This window comes from Capra hircus, chromosome 21, assembly GCF_001704415.2.
Source record: "Capra hircus breed San Clemente chromosome 21, ASM170441v1, whole genome shotgun sequence".
Lineage (NCBI taxonomy): Eukaryota > Metazoa > Chordata > Mammalia > Artiodactyla > Bovidae > Capra > Capra hircus.
The window spans coordinates 67,529,514-67,542,032 of record NC_030828.1 but is presented as its reverse complement, the minus strand read 5'-3'; the positions used below and the strand labels follow the sequence as shown (position 1 = coordinate 67,542,032).

The 12,519-nt window shown below is 50.7% G+C and overlaps 1 long non-coding RNA gene across 8 annotated transcripts in view; it reads right to left on the bottom strand.

Annotated features, from left to right (window-relative positions):
* Positions 1 to 12,519, bottom strand: part of KLC1 — a 67,033-nt gene that overhangs the window by 41,790 nt on the left and 12,724 nt on the right. For all 8 annotated transcript variants that reach the window (XR_001919855.1, XR_001919856.1, XR_001919857.1 and 5 more), the window contains exon 2: positions 1,494 to 1,755. This is a non-coding gene — a long non-coding RNA (kinesin light chain 1). The remainder of the gene's footprint in view (positions 1 to 1,493; positions 1,756 to 12,519) is intronic.

Below are 12,519 nucleotides of genomic sequence, written 5' to 3'. Positions count from 1 at the left end.
GCTCCCACCAGAAGCCAACCATGCTGATACCCTGACTTCGAACTTCTAGCCTCCAGAACTGTGGAAAACAAACGTCCACTGCTGAAGCCCTGACCTGATGGCATTCTGTTCTAGCAGCCGGATCTGACTGAAACAACAGCTAAATTAAACGCCTCTTCCTTCTCTCTTGAAAGAAAAAAAAAATAAAGAACTCTGGTGTGCTCAGAACATCTACAAACCAATTCCAACTGTTTCTGCCTGGAGGCAGCTCTAATGGACTGGTGATGCGCACGCAGCTGCTGTTCGGATGAGGCCGTGCTCACTTTTTATCCAGGTGGTGCCAAGAGAGTTTCTCTGCCATGAGCAAATGCCATGCACACACACCAGATACATGTGCGGAGTGGACTGGTGACGGGGCAAGGGAAGGGAGGGAGGCTCTGTGGCCACAGTGAGAGCCAGGGCGCCCTGATGCACTCGCAGGCAGAGGTGCCCGCTGGGCTCTGCGGGGGTACACTGACGGGCCTCAGGGAAGGGCCTGCCTGGAGCAGAGACAAGCTCCTGGGAGGACAAGGGCTGTGGAGGAAGGCTGGCTTCAGTCAGTCTGTCCTCTGCAGTCTGTCAACCAGCCCTGCCTTCTTATCACCCTCCCAGGTCTAAAACCTGGAAGTCTAGGATAGGGGGCTCTTTCCTCCTCCTCCTGTTAACTCCAACATCTGCCAGCCTGACCAAGGAGGTTCCCACTCACAGACAGCGAGCTGCGGGCCGACACTCTCTCATCCCGCTTCCCTCGGCTCAGGAACCTGGGAGTTCAAGGGGAGAGGCACCATTCCCCAGTGTCCCTCACAACTAGATGAGCCCGTGGAGTCAGTGGAACGTAAGCAGAGTGCGGGCACAGTGCAAGGAAGCAGAGGGAGGCACGACCTTCCTGCGCCCCTCACAGCCCCAGGACAGTCATGTGGCTGCAGCTGGACTCTGTCTTGGCCCACGAGATGGGCGGGCTGGCATGCAGGACAGCAGGGGCAGGGACCCAACAGCCATGCAGCCCTAGAGCCTGGGCTCGGCCGGGGGCTGGTCTGTACAGACACGACCGAGCAGCTGCTGGCGCCGCGCGCGGCTTTCTGGGGAGAGGCAGGGCACCTGAGGCGGTCGCGGGCTGGAAAGCGAGTGCAGCCCGTCTGTGTCCCCAGTGTCGCTGAGGGGCATCCCCGCCCGCTCCTGGAAAGGGACGGCCCACCTTGGTTATGTAGTCTACACTCGACTCTGACATTTGAGCCGCTGCGTTTGCTTTTTGTGCAGCCGAGTCAAACCCTAACTGACACGAAGGGTTTTCCACTCTACTTTTTAAAACTGAGGCATGCCCAAATCAATCATCATTTGCACAGCATACACAAGCCACATATAAGCTGATTTCGATTATCCTGTGAGTATCTGCCCTCTAGTTTAAACCTCCTATTTCAAACGAAGTCTCCATCTTCCCAGACTGGCAAGTTCATGGTCATGTCATGAGGCCATACCTGGGCCTCACTCAGGCCAAGCTCCAACATCTCCAGTGACTTTCGGATCATGTTTGATTTCTCCTCCACCAGATTACTTTCGTCATCTTTCTTCAAACACTTTAGTGTCTCCAGTAAACTCTGCAAAATGGAATTATGCTCATTCTTCAGAGCTTCCAGCCCCTGGATTACTTGCTTTGTCTTGGAAATAATTTCATCCTGCGTGAGCTTCTCCAACTTGTCTTCCTTCATGTACACCATTGTGGACATGTTGTCATACATGCTAGAATGGAAAAAGAAAAGAGTTGGACATCTCATTACAGGCTTAATTTATGTTACACCTTTAGTAAAGGACACATATGAAGACTTTTACATCAACATTTTAACAGGTGAATACTAAGAATATTATGATTTGTTCCCTTGAAATACTATATCTACACTGTTTCTGGTTTTTCCTTTGCAGGCCAAATTAATTACTTTTCTGGCTTGTGTCTGAATTTTCTTTTACAGAAATGACGGTAATGACAAGCATTAAAAGCAGCAGAGCACCCACATGGCGTTTCCAAGACACATGGCCTCAGTGAACAAACTTTCCTTTGAATGCTTACCAGCTGTTTTCTCCTTAATGAAATGCAGAGGGTCAGTAAATTCCGTCACATATTTACCAGATAAAACCTTGAGAAGGAGTCACAGCTACAAAAAGAGAAACCAGCAAAGGAACGCAGAGCAATCAGAGCGGCAAGAGGACTGCGCCTGACCGCAGCCTGGTGACATGGGAGACGCAGCGTGACCAGAGCTGGGAAGACTCCGGGGGGGACGTCCCTGGTGGTCCAGTGGATACGCATCTGCCTGCCAACCTGGGGGACACGGCATCCACAGGCTGCAGAACTGAGCCCGTGGGCCACGACTGAGCGCTCGCTCTAGAGCCGGGAGCCGCAGCACAAGCAGCTCACACACTGCGACCAGAGAAAACCCACCGGCAGCAGCCAAGACCCAGCACAGCCGAGAAGGCAAACAATTAAACAAGAAGGGCACAGCACGACACGACCTCAGCGAAGCGGAGACGACGGCCGAACGAAGCAGCGGCTCTTTCTACTACCGCCTCTTAGCTTTCAGTGTCTGCCTTTAAACCCTATAATTCATTAAAGGCCATTAACAGGGACCATCAGGAAAGCCTGTTCAGGAGAGTGACAGGGACAGAAGTCGGAATCCACTGTGTCAGGGTGACTTCCCGCAGAGCACCTGCGACGCCAGAATCTCTGTTCTCTTGTTATCTTATATCCCTGTAGATGTGAGCTCTCTCTATAAGGCAGAAGGACTCGACCCTGTGGCCCGCCGGATGCACACTACCCAGGACAGCTCCTGTGCCCACAGACCACCCGGTGAATGGATGGACTGATAGATGCCAGGTACAGGGAAAGGGCTTTTTGGCAGGATCTCAGTTCCCTGGTGGGTCAGACAGTAAAGCGTCTGTCTACAATGCGGGAGACCCGGCTTCAATCCCTGGGTTGGGAAGATCCCCTGGAGATGGAAACCGCAATCCACTCCAGTACTATTGCCTGGAAAATCCCATGGACAGAGGAGCCTGGTAGGCTACAGTCCATGGGGTCGCAAAGAGTTGGACACAACTGAGCGACTTCACTTTCAGTTCCCAAGCAGGGACTTAACTCAGGCACAACAGTGAAAGCAGAGTCCTCACCACGGGCACTCCCAGGGAGCAGTGTGGAGGCAGGGAATACAGACCAGGCGTTCCAGGATTCGGGAGTGAGCCTGGAAGACCCCTGCGCTCTAACAGCAGGAACAGGGGTGGGGGAGGAGCAGAGGCCAGAGACGCCCCTCACTGACACTGGGGGCACACACAGACCCTCTGCACTCACTTCCCAGCCCGCGACTGCCTCAGGTGCCCTGCCTCTCCCCAGAAAGCCATGTCGGGTTCTAAGGAGGGGCAGTGTCGCACCTCTACAGGTTGTAGCAGTGGCTGAAAAGGGAAGGGGGAACAGTCTAGTTCACGAAAAAGAGAAAGGGGAACAGAGTGTTTACATAAAAGTAGGAAAACCACACAAGGTAGACTTTACTACAGGAACCAAACAAAAATGCAAAAAACAAAACAGAAAGAAAAGAATGGCCACTTTAATTAAGGAGATGCCTCAATTAAGAAAATCCACTTAAAGAAACCCAACTTTAATTCCTTAAGGAATATGTAACAAAACCAGCCACAGAGCACTGCGTGCTCACACACTCCTGTTAACAGCTTTAACCATACACAAGAATGAGTACAAGTGTTACGTGGACACATGCATGCATGCATGCGTGCACGCACACACACCCCAGCCCCCCAAAAAACTCACTTAAGGCAGGTTTTTTTAAAACTCTTAAAAGAAAATTAAGCATAGAGTCCAAATGCTCCTGGGCCCACAGTTCTCACGGTGCAGTGGGCAGCCCGAGGCCTGGCTCTGCCACAAGCCGTCCCCACACCATGGCAAGGCCCAACCCTCCTGGGTACTGTGGGTGGCAGACCACCCCTGCAGGCCCTGGTGCATGGAGGGGGGGCAGGCCCCTGCAGGCCCTGGTGATGGAGGGGAGGAGGGCCCTGCAGGCCCTGGTGCATGGAGGGGGGCAGGCGAGGCACTGAGGACAGTGGCCAGAGAACAGCCACGCAGGACTCAGCACCACCCCTCCCGGGAGCGGAGGTGTCAGGAACGCCCCTGACAAACGACCCCACCAGGCCTGCAGACACAAGCCTACAGCTTGGCGCTTTGCTGGACAGTTCCGTGGTAGACTGCTCCGGAGTTCAGTTAGGAAGTGAGTCCTTCTGCTACGTTGATACCACCTCCCCTTGTAACTTCTACCCACTGAGCCAACCTCTGCCCTCTACAATAAACACAGAATACCTTCACTGCCTCATCCAGAAGATAACTTTTCAAATACTGTGTTACAAGAACAAGACTCCCCAAATTGTCCATCTCTCCAGCTCATACCTCACGCTACTCCTCAGGCACATGCCTTTATCCCAGCAGCTTCCTTGCCTCCCATCGGAGTCACCGTCACATGGACACAACCCTACTCGCTGCCTCACCACAGGAGAGCACACAGTGGCACCTGGATTTAGCCTGTTCAGTGTCTCTCTCATCTGCAAGCCAGGCCATTATAACCAAGGGTAGGGTATACAAAAAAATAAGATGAGGCCACTGTCTGTCTAGGGGGAAAGAAGGTGCATTCCTACCCTCACTATACACTAAAATAAATTCCATACTGAATAGAGAATTAAAAGTTTAAAAAAAACCCCACAAGAATCCAGAATAAAATTTAGGCAAAGATCTATACACACACAGGTGAAGGTAAAGAGCGTCCTATGAATAACAGCAGAGAGCTAGAAAACAAGACTGGTGAGAGTCTACGCCAACTAAGAAGCTCTGAGGGGGTTCCCTGGTGGCCAGGTGGTCAGGGTTCTTTGCTGTCACTGCCTGGGCCCAGTGCCTGGTCAGGGAACGAAGATCCCGCGATGACACACGACGCAGCCAAAAAATAAAAATCTGCCACTAAAGACTGATCTGGAAACCACCTTTCTGAGCAAACACTATTTTGCAGACCATCACAGTGAAGAGCTCAAAGATTTAAGGCAGAGGACACAGAGACGTCTAAAAGGTAAAGAACACTGGCGTCCAGGCGATCTCAGACACCTTCTTTGTCAGCCCTGCCTCCAGCCCTGCTGAGGAGTGTGCCCTGAGGAGACTACGCAGGAGGACTCGGCCAGCACAGGCCTGGCACTGCTCACAGGCACCCGGGGACGAGCTTCAGGGCCAACGCATCCAAGTCCAATCAGACACCCTGCTTTCGCTCACCTGCGTTGTCAACTGGAGCCTCGATCTCACTTCGATGTCAGGAGGCAAGGATACACACTTGAACATCTGGCCTCAGGCTATTCTAATTAACCACGTGAAATTGTTTCAGTTCAGTCGCTCAGTCCCGTCCAACTCTTTGTGACCCCATGGACTGCAGCACACCAGGCTTCCCTGTACATCATCAACTCCAAAAGCTTGCTCAAACTCATGTCCACTGAGTTGGTGATAACATTCAGCCATCTCATCCTCTGTTGTCCCCTTCTCCTCTCGCCTTCAATTTTCCCCAGCATCAGGGTCTTTTCCAGTGAGTGAGTTCTTTACATCAGGTGGCCAAAGTATTGGAGTTTCAGCTTCAGCATCAGTTCTTCCAATGAATATTCAGGACTGATTTCCTTTAGGATGGACTGGTTGGATCTCCTTGCAGTCCAAGAGACTCTCAAGGGTCTTCTCTAACACCACAGTTCAAAACCATCAATTCTTTGGTGCCCAGCTTTTTTTTTTTTCCCCCCAGCTTTCTTTATAGTCCAACTCTCACATCCACACATGACTACTGGAAAAGCCATACCTTTGACTAGATGGACCTTTGTTGGCAAAGTAATGTCTCTGCTTTATAAAATGCTGTCTAGGCCGGTCATAACTTTTCTTCCAAGGAGCAAGCGTCTTAATTTCATGGCTGCAGTCACCATCTGCAGTGATTTTGGAGCCCAAAAAAGTAAAGTCTCTCACTGTGAAATTGTTTACTGTGCTTTTATTTCCAAAAAGAGAACTCTTTAAAGTCCCATGATTCCTCTGGGAAAGCAACGGAACTAAATACTCAACTGCATGATCTCCAAGGCAGAACCTGAGAACTCTAACATCTGAATTAAGTTCCTAAAACACAAGAAGCCCTTCTTCATATCAAAACTCTTAAATCCACAGTTCAACAGGCAAAGCTATTATTACTAACTTCCAACTCTCAGAATTCAAGTCCCCAACAAATTCTCTACTCTGACTGCAAATGATACAGTCGCTAAGTAAAATAATGAAGACAAAAATAATCCTAATGTGTAAGTTTTATTTGACTTTAGAACTATTTTTGTTTCCATTACTTGAAACATTGATTCGATCTTTGTAATTTTTATCCAATAGTGCATATAACAGTTTTTTAAAAATATTTATTTGCCTGCATTGGGTCTTAGCTGTGGCACAGCAGCTCTTTCCTTGTGGCACACTGACTCTCGAGTTGTGGTCTGCAGGCTTAGGTGCCCCATGGCATGAGTTAGGGAATACTTAGTTCCCCAACCAGGGATCAAGCCTGGGTCCCCTGCATTGCAGAGCATAATCGTAACCACTGGGCCACCAGGGAAGATCCAGTATAACAGCTTTGATAGGCAGTTCTAATACAGAGGGATCTCAGCAGCTGCACAGAACAGACTTGTGGCTGTCAGGCGGCTGGGGGAGGCAGGGGATGGGAGTTCGGGATTAGTGGACGCAAACTATTATACACAGAATAATGGATAAACAGCAAGGCGCTCCTGTACAGCACAGGGGACTGCGTTCAGCATCCTGTGACACACACTGTGGAGAAGTGTGTGTGTGTCTGTAAACCAACTGTACTTCAGTAAATCACACACACATACACACCACCAGTCTCGTGTCCAAGGATTTATTGCAATCATTTACTCATCTGACCACACTATGGTCAGAAACTGAGAAGTAATAAGAATCTAGCTTATCTCCACATTCAGACCCTCAATTAAATCCTGCCTGGAGCATTCTGTAACCTAAAAATAATTCTTACTTCTTTTTAAAATGCCACTTGAAAAACACAGGTTCTCCTTTTGAAAGGCTGCCCTGCCCCTGGGAAACACAGGAAACCAAAACACGGGCCTTTCACTAAGAAGGAAGGGACTAGGTCACTGCACACTCAACCTTGAAACGAGATGGACAAGGCAACCGCCTCACTGCCGTCAGCGGCGCACGCACCTCGTGTAACACGGGCGGGGCGAGGCTCTGGGCCTCGACAGTAACTGAAAGCGGTGACCAGCAGGTAACTAGCACCGAGACATTTGTGAGTACACCAAAAACACTGGCTTGCAAACTCCGCTCCTTCACCTCTGCTCTGAACTAATCTGAGAGGTGATACACACAACAGAAAACAGCCCACACCACACCCTGCAATTCACCGTTTCTTTCCATTTGTTCTTTAACGTAACTTGCCCTTTATGACAAGAGTGGTTTTTCACTTTCTCTAAGACACCAGGGATAAAAAGAGAGCTCTTCAGAGTTACAACTAACTCCTGCTAGAACAACGGGAATGGAACAATTTAGAGTGGACAATCTGGTACGTTATTAGCTCGGGGCTCTAAACTCAGAAAGACTGCCAGGTCCAATGAAGCCTGGCAGGGGAACGTGAGAACCGAGCTCGGCCACACCAGAGAGAAGCTGGAGGACGACCCCCCAACCTCCACCAGCCTGCAGACCAGGCAGCCCGGCCCCGCCTCCACCAGCCCAAAGACAGCAACAGCCCTTCACTCAGTGAACATCTACCGAGCCCCCAGTTCTACGCCAGACGCTGTTCTAGGCTTAGGGGTCAGACTTTACAAAGGGCTGTTGGCTAAAGAAAACGCCGGGTGACAACGCAATGTCCTACACACCGGGGGCCGGGGGGCCGGGGGGCCGGGGGGCCGGGGAGAGGCCGAAACCACCAGAGCTGCAGACTGCTGAGAGCAACCCTGGGAGCAAAAGGCAAAAAACAAATGCCTTCCGCACTCCGAAAGAAAATTATTTCCAATTCAGAACTCTACAGCCAGCCAACTCTCAGTCTGTGAGAAGAATGACATTTTCAGTCACAGGTCTCAAAAAATGTCACCTCCCATGCAGCCCTCCTCAGGCTACTGGAAGACGTGCACAACCAAACCAAAGGCAAGCCGAGAGAGCAGAGGACACCGGGGCTCCGCAGGCATGGGGAGGGGGCTCTGGCGTGGGGGGGGGGTCCGCAGGGGGAGGGGGGTCCGCAGGGGGAGGGCACAAGCACCAGGAAGACAGCCCTGCAACCCAACACAAGGACCCGCACTCAAGACTCCGGGGGCGCGTCGGCACTAATGTTAAGAGCAAGGAGATAAAAACAAATATCAACTCTGAACAAAACAAGAGCTTGGAGAGGGAAGAGTAAGCAGTTTACTGCATGACTCAGCTATGGCACTTCCACAGGGATATGGATAAAGGGAAAGACTGACCTAAGCAAGTTAAAGTATAACTGTCTATGGGGAGCCTGTGGCAATGCAAAGCACACACCTGTGTAGTCAGGAGGGGCGAGAACACAGCAAGCTCTGAACATCCAGCGCAGGAAGTCAAAAAGAAAGCCCTCCGACAGCACTAGAAGCACACTCTTCAGGAATGGTGGTCACCACAGAAAACCGTCATCCCACTTAGCACAAGTGAGGGCAGTTACTTCTGGGGAGAGGGAAAGAAGCACGACAAAAACCCAACGCGACAAAGCTCGAGACTGTTTGAAAGCGGACCGCACCACTCCTGGCGCATCCCACAGGAGTCCGGGCCCCGCCTGAGCCATGTGGGTCTCGGCGTCTTGCTGGGGCCCTGGGTGCGGGTCCCCCGCTGCAGGTCGCCTCCCCACATGCCAGCAAGTCCCTCAGTGCAGCTCAGGGGTGGGGAGGGGCATTAAGGACTCTTCCAGAGACCGTGTTGAGTTCTGTGCACCTCTCCTGCCTGGGAGAGGGCCTCCTTCCTCACCCATTTCTTGCTGCCAGTGTTGACTGCGGGAGCTGGTTTTATTGTTGTTGTTCATTGCTGAGTCGCGTCTGGCTCTTTTTGACCCCATGGACTGTGGCCCCCGCTGTCCGTGTGCTCCTCCAGGCAAGAGCGCTGGCTGGGCTGCCACGTCCTTCTCCAGGGGGTCTCTCCAGCCCAGGTGCCTGCACTGCAGGCGGACTCTTCAGCACTGAGCCCCCAGGAAAGCCCATCCACAGAGGCTGTCCCTCCAGCTCAGTCAGTCGCTCAGTCGTGTCCGACTCTTGGCGACCCCATGAATCGCAGCACGCCAGGCCTCCCTGTTCATCACCATCTCCCAGAGTTCACTCAGACTCACATCCATCGAGTCCGTGATGCCATCCAGCCATCTCATCCTGGGTCGTCCCCTTCTCCTCCTGCCCCCAATCCCTCCCAGCAGCAGTCTTTTCCAACGAGTCAACTCTTCGCATGAGGTGGCCACAGTACTGGAGTTTCAGCTTCAGCATCATTCCTTCCAAAGAAATCCCAGGGTTGATCTCCTTCAGAACGGACTGGTTGGATCTCCTTGCAGTCCAAGGGACTCTCAAGAGTCTTCTCCAACACCACAGCTCAAAAGCATCAATTCTTCGGCGCTCAGCCTTCTTCACAGTCCAACTCTCACATCCATACATGACCACAGGAAAAACCATAGCCTTGACTAGACGGACCTTAGTCGGCAAAGTAATGTCTCTGCTTTTGAATATACTATCTAGGTTGGTCATAACTTTTCTTCCAAGGAGTAAGCGTCTTTTAATTTCATGGCTGCAGTCACCATCTGCAGTGATTTTGGAGCCCCCAAAAAGAAAGTCTGACACTGTTTCTGCTGTTTCCCCATCTATTTCCCATGAAGTGATGGGACCAGATGTCATGATCTTTGTTTTCTGAATGTTGAGCTTTAAGCCGACTTTTTCACTCTCCTCTTTCACTTTCATCAAGAGGCTTTTTAGTTCCTCTTCACTTTCTGCCATAAGGGTGGTGTCATCTGCATATCTGAGGTTATTGCTATTTCTCTCGGCAATCTTGACTCCAGCTTGTGTTTCCTCCAGTTCAGCATTTCTCATGATGTACTCTGCATAGAAGTTAAATAAGCAGGGTGACAATATGCAGCCTTGACGTACTCCTTTTCCTATTTGGAACCAGTCTGTTGTTCCATGTCCAGTTCTAACTGTTGCTTCCTGACCTGCATACAGATTTCTCAAGAGGCAGGTTAGGTGGTCTGGTATTCCCATCTCTTTCAGAATTTTCCACAGTTTATTGTGATCCACACAAAGGCTTTGGCATAGTCAATAAAGCGCGGGCGGCTGCGAGCTGGCTCACTAAGCGCGGCTGAGAGGAGCTACCCCACGTCCGAGGTCAGAGGCAGCGGCCTAGAGTGCCAGGCTGCGATGGCGCAGGAACGGCCGAGAGGAGCTACCCTGCGTCCGAGGTCAGGGCAGCGGCTAAGACTACTAATCATTAAAGATACCACACTGTTTACTGTGTTGCTCAAACTGTTCCAGGTCTGGCCGTGGGGCGCGCTCTCCATTGCTTCTGAGCCCCCTGACAGGCCCATCCTTCTGTTCTTCGAACACTACCTGGCACCACAGGATGGTCCAGGCCCATCTTGTACTCTACCTACCCCAGCCTTAGAATCAGCCATTAGTCCAAGGAATCTCGGTTTGTTTGACAGAATGGTTTAGAAACCACTCCTGGGCCCAGTGGTCTTCGTCCCAAACCCATAAACCCAATCTAACCATGAGAAATACACCAGACAAATACAAACTGAGGGGTATCCTACAAGAGACTGACCAGTACTGCTCCAAGGGCTTCCTAAGTGGCGCTGGTGGTCAAGAACCCGCCTGCCAGCGCAGGAGACAGAGGAGATGCAGGCGTGACCCCTGGTCGGGAAGACCCCCCTGGAGGGGGGCACGGCAATCCACTCCGGCGCTCTTGCCTGGAGAGTCCCGCGGACAGAGGGGCCTGGGGAGCCACAGCCCATAGAGCTGCAGAGTCAGACACGGCTGAGCGACTCAGCACACACGCACGCACCACTCAGAGCTGTCAGAGAGCTGGATTCAACGGGGTACGATGCCCTGGATGGGGTCCCGGGACAGAAGAAGAAAACTAGTAAAACCCAAATAAAATGTGGGCTTTGGTTGTCAACTATGTACCGCTGCTGATTCCTCAGTTGGCACAAAGGCAGAAGACACAGCAGGTCAGCGCCGGGAGCCCAGTGCACTGGCCCCACTAGGGACGCTGCAGCCTCAGGAGCGCTCCAGACCATCGCTGCTCCCTTCCTGCGAACCCAGAACTACTCTAAAGCAAAGCGGTTATTTTCAAAATCAGTATGCAAAGCATACAAACAGTACAGGTATAGCTTTGAGAAAAATAAAACCAAAAAGTAAATCTGCAATATGTGTATTAGGAACTGACATCAACCAAGCAATTTCGTTTTTGAGCATCTTCATATGTGTGTTGTTTTAAAAGAACAAAAACAATCAACAGCCAGTAGGTAGTTTAGTCGACTGACACTGTAATTCCTATTCACCACGGAGGAGACAGCTGACGGGATTTAAGCTCACACTATCCGGACAGGAACCGAATCCAAGCCCGTCCACTCTGCTCAGGCACGCCTTTGCTCCAGCACCAGGCTGCCGTGCTTCTGCGGCTCACCACTCAGGAAACAGTGATACCCACCCCGACAGTCTGGAGCCACAGGCAATGGAACTCCTTAAGACCTCAAACAGAAAGGGTTTGACACTTCTGCCACGGTAAAAATAGGCCAACCTAACCCTGAGACAAGAACAGAAACAGTGAACACACTGTATATTTCGTAAGACCAAAAAGTCTAAAGCCGCTCTTTGAAGACCATTCTAGATCACACAGACTGGAGGCTGTCACACCAGATTATCATTTTTCATGTGACAGTCTTGTTTCCCCCTCTACCACCTGAACATGTATTCACTCTCTCCTCCTCTGAACCACAGAAATGAGCTTATACACAACAATCAAATACCCTACCAATTAACAGGCAACACAATTTTCAATATTCCAACAACTTTCACCACAAACTCCCCCCTCTCAAAAATTAATAAAAACAAAGCAAAGACCAGAGACAGAAACAGCACCACCTTGGTCACCGCACCTCCTGAGGTTTTATGATGTGAAATTCCACCAGGAAGGAGTTAAAAAGCTCAAGGTAAAGAAAGTTAAAATATAAATAAAGACACCCAAGCACTCCAAAAGGAATGTGTAGAATTAGATTAGCGGTGGTAGTATTTGCCCAAGTATATAGAGAATATACTTTTTTAAAAATTCCTGAATTATACCCTTTAAAATGGTTAATTTTATGTTATTATGAACTGATATCTCAACTTTTAAACAAAGAAATGGGGTGGGGGGGGCGGGTAACAGGTCTCTATGCAGAGTGAATCACAGCCAAGAAAGAAAGGTGAGTT